Source organism: Myxocyprinus asiaticus, chromosome 6, assembly GCF_019703515.2.
Source record: "Myxocyprinus asiaticus isolate MX2 ecotype Aquarium Trade chromosome 6, UBuf_Myxa_2, whole genome shotgun sequence".
Lineage (NCBI taxonomy): Eukaryota > Metazoa > Chordata > Actinopteri > Cypriniformes > Catostomidae > Myxocyprinus > Myxocyprinus asiaticus.
In genome coordinates, this window is record NC_059349.1 from 18,428,174 (window position 1) to 18,435,064 (window position 6,891).

Genomic DNA, 6,891 nt, shown 5'->3' on the forward strand with positions numbered 1-6,891 from the left:
CAAGCTGCATTACCTTACAAGGATGGTTTGCTGTCAAATAATGTGCAGAAAGATAAATGAGTGCATGATAATGACATGGTTATGTATCCCATGATGGGCTTACTGAAAGCAGTCTCTCATTAAACACACACACACACACACACACACACACACACACAGAGAGAGACTGGCACACACAAACATACTTCACTTTATCCAATACATGGTCACATACAACAGTTCACTTTATCCCAATACATAGTTTGCCAGCTTGTTTTCTGTTAATTGCACAAGATGGCAGGCTTTCAGCCAAAAATAAATTATATTTATATTAATTATATTTATTTTTCGGGATAAATTTGTGTCTTTTTTCCAAGACATTTCAACACTCACCTCTGCTTGCTGACTCTCTCAGCTGTCAGCACATTCCCTCACCCCCTCAAAAGAAGCATGTCTAAAACTTCTCTCTACTCACTCAGCACCAACAAAACATTGCCAAAAGCACTAAACAAACATTACTAAATGGAGATAGTGAGGATTAAACATGAATTAAAAAGGTGATGAGAGATAATCTGAGATTTTTTTCTCTCTCTCTCTCTCTCTCTCTCTCTCTGTGTGAAATCCTCACCTTGTGCACTGGGTCAAATCCATGATGTAGAAATTATTATTTTTTACATTTTTGTATTTAAAAATCAGCATTAGACGGTTTTAAATATGCTTCTAAAAACTGCCCAAGACAATTGCTCAAAGTCCTTGTCTGCAGCACAGTAGAACAATCAAGCAATTTTTTATTATATTTAACCTAAAAATGTGCCTCATGTGGTAACATCTCAATTAACTGGTTTTATTCAAGTCAAAATTATTATTTAACATCTCTACATCAACCTGAATACATTAGGTTACACCAACAACACTCATCAAACAGGTAGAAATAGCTCCTTAAAGTGACAGTTCACCAAAAAAGACAATTCTCTCATCATTTACTCACTCTAAATGCCATCCCAGGTGTGTAAGATTTTTTTCTTCTTCTGCTAAACACAAACAAAGATTTTTAGTAGAATATCTCAGCTCTGTAGGTCCATACAATACAAGTGAATGGTGACCAGAACATTGAAGATGCAAAAAGCACATAAAGGAAACACAGAAGTAATCCACTCGACTCCAGTCATTAAATCTATATCTTCAGAAACAATATGATAAGTGTGGGTGAAAAACAGATCAATATATAAGTCCTTTTTTACTATCAATCTCCACTTTCACTTTCACATTATTCTTTTTTTGTTCTTCTTTTATTCGATCTTCTATCATATCGCTTCTGAAGATATAGATTTAACCACTGGAGTCATATGGGTTACTTTAATGCTGCCTTAATGTGCTTTTTGGACCTTCAAAGTTCTTGCCACCATTTCCTTGCATTGTATGGACTTACAGAGCTGAAATATTCTTCTAAAAATCTTTGTGTCCAGGAGAAGAAAAAATAAATAAATACACAACTGAGATGGCATGAGGGTGAGTAAATTATGAAAGATTTTTCATTTTTAGGTGAACTATCCGTTTAAGGAAACAATAGCAGGTTTCCCCTTTTTACAGCATACATGGTGTGAGTTTGATGCTCCAACAGTGTCCTCTGTTGGTTACACAATGCAACATACTAAGTTTTAATATTGCATTTATTATATCCTGGAATTCCAGGCAGACCACATAAAACTGAACAAACAATATTATGAAAAATCATGCTTGAAAGTGAATTGCATTAGAAACCAAATTAGCCTATATGTGGCAAAAATGGCTCTTTAAAATCAAACACCGTAGGTAAACAAAACAGTTGGACCTGTTGAGGAACTTATATGGCCTGCTTCACTGCATAGCTCTCTCTTTCATTGTACCAAAGTGACGGTAGATAAAGATGACTGTTCACTGCCCTCACACAAATACAACATTTCTACTTTTGGCTAAAACATCCTAAGTTCAGCTTTTTTTTAATATATATATTATTATTTTATAATTTTTTTATTAAAGAGCAAAAGATGTGTGTTTTCTAAGCCATCCAAGCCTTGGAGATGGAAGACACTGTTTCATGCTATACTATGCTAACAGTTTTGGTGTTTTGGGCACTAGCAGTGGATGGTTCAGCCACTTTTACAATATTCTTACCATACAGTTTCTTCTCATAGTCTAGAATTTGGGCCCAGAAACCTGTATTAATGTGAATATAGGGTTGACTCTCTTTAACCCAGTTATGTGCCTACCGTATACTCATGCCCGCAGCACAGTGCACTAGGGTTCCCCCAGCCCTATTGTTGTGGATTCGAGCAGCCACATTGTCAAAATGATCACCCAGATGGGCATTGGGGAGGTCGGACATGGCAACACATACACACTCCATGCCCAAGTAGATGGGGCAGCTGTGGGACAGGGTCACAATCACAGTGAGCGTAATACCCTTGCGGGTTATGAGTGCCTGATTCAAAGGAGCATCAGACCCGCTCAGGAAGAGAGTTGGTGTTATCTGTGATATCAACATAGGGCTGCATGGTAAGGAGAGAGATACAGACCTTTTTTCACACTCCAGGTTTTGGAACATGGAATTAAACGTTTGCAGGGTAAACTTCGACAGCGGTGAATGGGAGTGAATGGAAGATCACAGCAAATATTATTTTCACTTACCCATTTGCTCCAAGACCAAAATAAAAAATCCACTCTTACGTTTTAATGATTTTCCAGAAGAGGAAAAAAATAGAGAGCGGTGGATTAAGACAATATAGATGGGAGAAGATGCCAAATTTACTGTCACTCTCTCAGCAGCTGTAACCGAAACCCCCTCACAGCTGTAGTAATTTGTTTTGTAAAACTAATTCCAGGGTAATATAACACAAAACATGATGTTATAAATTTACACTCAATATTTTTTAAATGTATAAAATAATCTTTTTTTTTTTTTTAGATTTACGCTGCTAAATAAGGAAACGCGTCATCACATTCAGTGAAAGGTCTATTGTCAGTTTTGTGAATCATATTTTGAATTTAACATTAAAGCACTAAACGCTGTAAGAAAAAGAAAAGAGGGTAAACTGCAAAGGAGCAGGGATATATGTAAATGTAAACAGACAATATATTGTTATACACAGATGAGGCAAAATATTATAACCACCTGCCTAATATGCTGTTGGTCCTGAAGGGGTGGATTTACGATTTACCCATCCCTTCAGCCTATTTATGAATACATTTACTAGTAATTGTTATAATCAAAAGGTAATCAATCAAAGCATTTTTAGTCATTTGCATTTATTCCGGTTATAATTATAAATGTTGCAGGTCATTTGTGGATTGTCCTCTGAGGTGTGACTGAGGGTCTGATTATATCAGGAATGCAATAATAGTGATTATTCATTTAGACTGGCTCACAGAGCACCGATACACATGAGTTGCAACTACATCATTAATCACTTATTAAGTTTAAGTAAGAGTTTCATTGTGTTTAAGGTCATTAATTGCTGACACATATACATTCTAATTTATTCACAAAAACCTATGTCTGTTATAATTATTATATGATTAATCAGCTATTCTACAACCATTTGATTCTATTTTAATTTAATCACTATTAATTGAAAGAGAGAGAGAGAGAGAGAGAGAGAGAGAGAGAGAGAAAGAGAGAGAGAGATTTTAGTTATGATGTGATTTTATTGTCAAATTAGTTGACTATGCGCAATAGTAGGCTGTAACAGTTTCAGGATGTGCAAGGAGGAGGCGGAAACCAGCAGAACAGTCAACATAACTTTAATGATGTAAAAGAACTGATACACAATTTAAAACACAGCAGCCACGTGTCTCTCTCTCTCTCTCAAACTGGCACCCCTGGCTCGTCTTTATCCCCACCCGGCTGATAAGGTGACTCAGCGCAGCCATGCATTCTCATGGCCCGGCCATGCCCTCCTCCTCTTCACGCTCCTCCACCGCCCGATTCAAGCCAGGGAAATCTCCAGCATGACGAACTCTCCTCCCTCCCTGGAGGGGAGGTGTAGCCCTTCCAGCCATCCTTCTGCCGGCAGGTCTTCCCCACCTCTCTGGAGCCCTAGGAGTGACGAAGTGAGGGAGAGGGAAAGAGCGAAGGGGAGAGACAGAGAGAGAGAGAAAAACCTCGCACGACGGTCCCCAGACACGCCGTCGCCTGGTCTTCAGCCACTTCTCAGCCCTCGGGTGGACGACAGCCGCTCCTCCCTTGGCAGACGGCAGCGAGTCCTCTGACCCCTGGTGGACGGAATGGCTCCTCCCCTTCCTGGCGGACAGCAGTGGCGAGGACTCCTCCTTCCCGGGTTTTGGCACCAGTGTAACGGGTTCAGGATGGGCAAGGAGGTGGGGGGAACTGGTAGAACAGTCAACATAACTTTAATGACGTAAAATAACTGAAACATAACAGCTGCGTGTGTCTCTCTCTCTCTCTCTAACTGGCGCCCCCGGCTTGTCTTTATCCCACTCCCGGCTGATTAGGTGACTCAGCACTGGCCGTGCACCCTCACGGCCCGGCCACGCCCTCCTCCTCGTCACACAGGCCTTGTGGGTATGTTCTTTGTCGTGCTCGGTCTTAATTTTATGCAGATGGTGAAAAGAAAAACTGCATTCCACCAAAGTTGGGGAAACGACCTTCAGTCCTGGGAAATAGATAACGCCAACCCATTGCAATGTCTAATTCATTCAGTGTTTGGATTGTTTATGGTGACTCTGCCATAGTCAAAAACCTCAAAGAATTTTAATTTCTCTCCTTGGTACCTTCTTGATGTAGAGAGGAGTAGTCATAACTGATAGCTAACACATGACATCTGCACATAAGTTCTGTAAAAAACAATGAGGGAACTTGATTAATGTTATGGCTAACTAATTATTGTTTGCACGAAGGTGAAATCAGAGCATATTTGTAAAGTGTTAGGATGTCTGAAGTGACCGATCAGAATCTTAGAAAGTGTTGTACTGTGACACCTCTAATTCAATTTACATATGACTATAATTGCTTGTGAATGTATTTGAATGGTTACAATTTTTACTTTCCTTTTTGTCTTGTGTTTCTTTCTCTTTAAGCTTCTTTTTTATTCCATCTTTCTGAACTACTGGATTCCACTGACTTGAAGCAAATTTGTACTGCAGAGAACAATCAGTAAATTGTCTCTCAATTGATTGCAAACCTGAGTTTGAGTTTTTATTCCTCAATATTCATATTGGGGACCCAACTATTACCCCCAACAGTCCTCCTTGTCCCGCCAAAACAGCGCTGACCCACCGAGGCATGGACTCTTCAAGACCCCAGAAGGTGTCCTGTGGTATCTGGCACCAAGACATTAGTAGCAGATCCTTCAAGTCCTGAAAGTTGTGAGGTGGAGCCGCCGTGGATCGGACTTGTTGGTCCAGCACATTCCACAGATTCTCAATTGGATTGAGATCTGGGGAATTTGGAGGCCAATTCAACACCTTGAACTCTTCATCATGTTCCTCAAACCAATTCCCGAACAATGTGTGCAGTGTGGAAGGGCGCATTATCCTGCTGAAAGAGGCCACAGCCATCAGCGAATACCATTTCCATTTAGGGGTGTGGCTGGTCTGCAACAATGTTTAGGTAGGTGGCACATGTCAAATTGACGTCCACATGAATGGCAGGACCCAGGGTTTCCCAGCAGAACATTGCCCAGAGCATCACACTGTCGCTTTCCCACAGTGCATCCTGGTACCATCACTTCCCCAGGTAGACAGCGCACATGTACACGGCCATCCACGTGAGGTAAAAGAAAACAGGACTCACTGGACCACGTGACATTCTTCCACTGCTCCAAGGTCCAGTTCTGATGCTCGCGTGCCCTTTGTATCTTTCAATTCTTTTACATCATTAAAGTTATGTTGACTGTTCTGCCGGTTTCCGCCTCCTCCTTGCACATCCTGAACTCGCGTGCCACCTCACAACTTTCAGGACTTGAAGGATCTGCTACTAATGTCTTGGTGCCAGATACCACAGGACACCTGGGCACTCTGACCGGTCTGCGACTACGCTGCCCCATACGCAGCAGGGTGCAATGCACTGTGTGTTGTGACCAGTGATGTAGTGGTAAAAATAAAGGTGGGTAAACTATGAATTTCTCCGGATAATTTTGATACAACAAATCATTCATCAATATAATCGAATACGTATTAAATTTTTAAACAGTATCAATTAATTGCATTTGATGCAATTCTACTAAAAAGGAAGGCCTAGTGTAGGTAATTAATCAGGTTATTAATCTAAAAAAAAAAAAAATTATCTGGACTGAACGCACATTCCACCAAACATATGATTTGCAAATGTTGATATTAAAATATTTTTATTCACATTAATAATTATCTGATATGAGCTACACTGCAAATACAGTAAGTATTTTGAAGCGCTAAAGAGCACTAGTGTGGATACAAATTGTATAATAAACAATGTATTAATGTACAATACATAACTTTTACACATGAAACTGGTGGCAACTAATATTTGCAGTTTCTCACATTTGCTTGCAGACCTCATTGTCTGAACACTTGCTGGAAAACCAAATAAAACGAATCATTTTGACTAACTTAAGTCAGTATGATGGCCACATTCAAAATTCTTGTCTGCATGTGTGTGTGTTTTTAATCACAGATTAAATGGCAATGACAAGAACAACTATTAGTTCCTCTTTAGGACAACAATGCCCAGAGTGCATCTTTGTCCACATCCAGAGGTATTGGCTTACATGTACGTAACCGCGCATAAGAGGTTGGGTAGTTCTACATCGTCAGTGTATAGCGTGCACACAGATGAGCGGAATTTTCTGTTGGATAGATGAATCAGTGCACGCTTGCAAATCGAGCATGCGCAGGTGAACATAATGAGCATACTTCGCCTGCCTAAGCAATGCTGGG

The 6,891-nt window shown here is 40.2% G+C and overlaps 1 pseudogene; it reads right to left on the reverse strand.

Annotated features, from left to right (window-relative positions):
• Positions 1-1,992: 1,992 nt before the first annotated feature.
• Positions 1,993-2,503, reverse strand: LOC127442694 (dual specificity protein phosphatase 14-like; annotated as a pseudogene).
• Between the last annotated feature and the right edge of the window lie 4,388 nt (positions 2,504-6,891).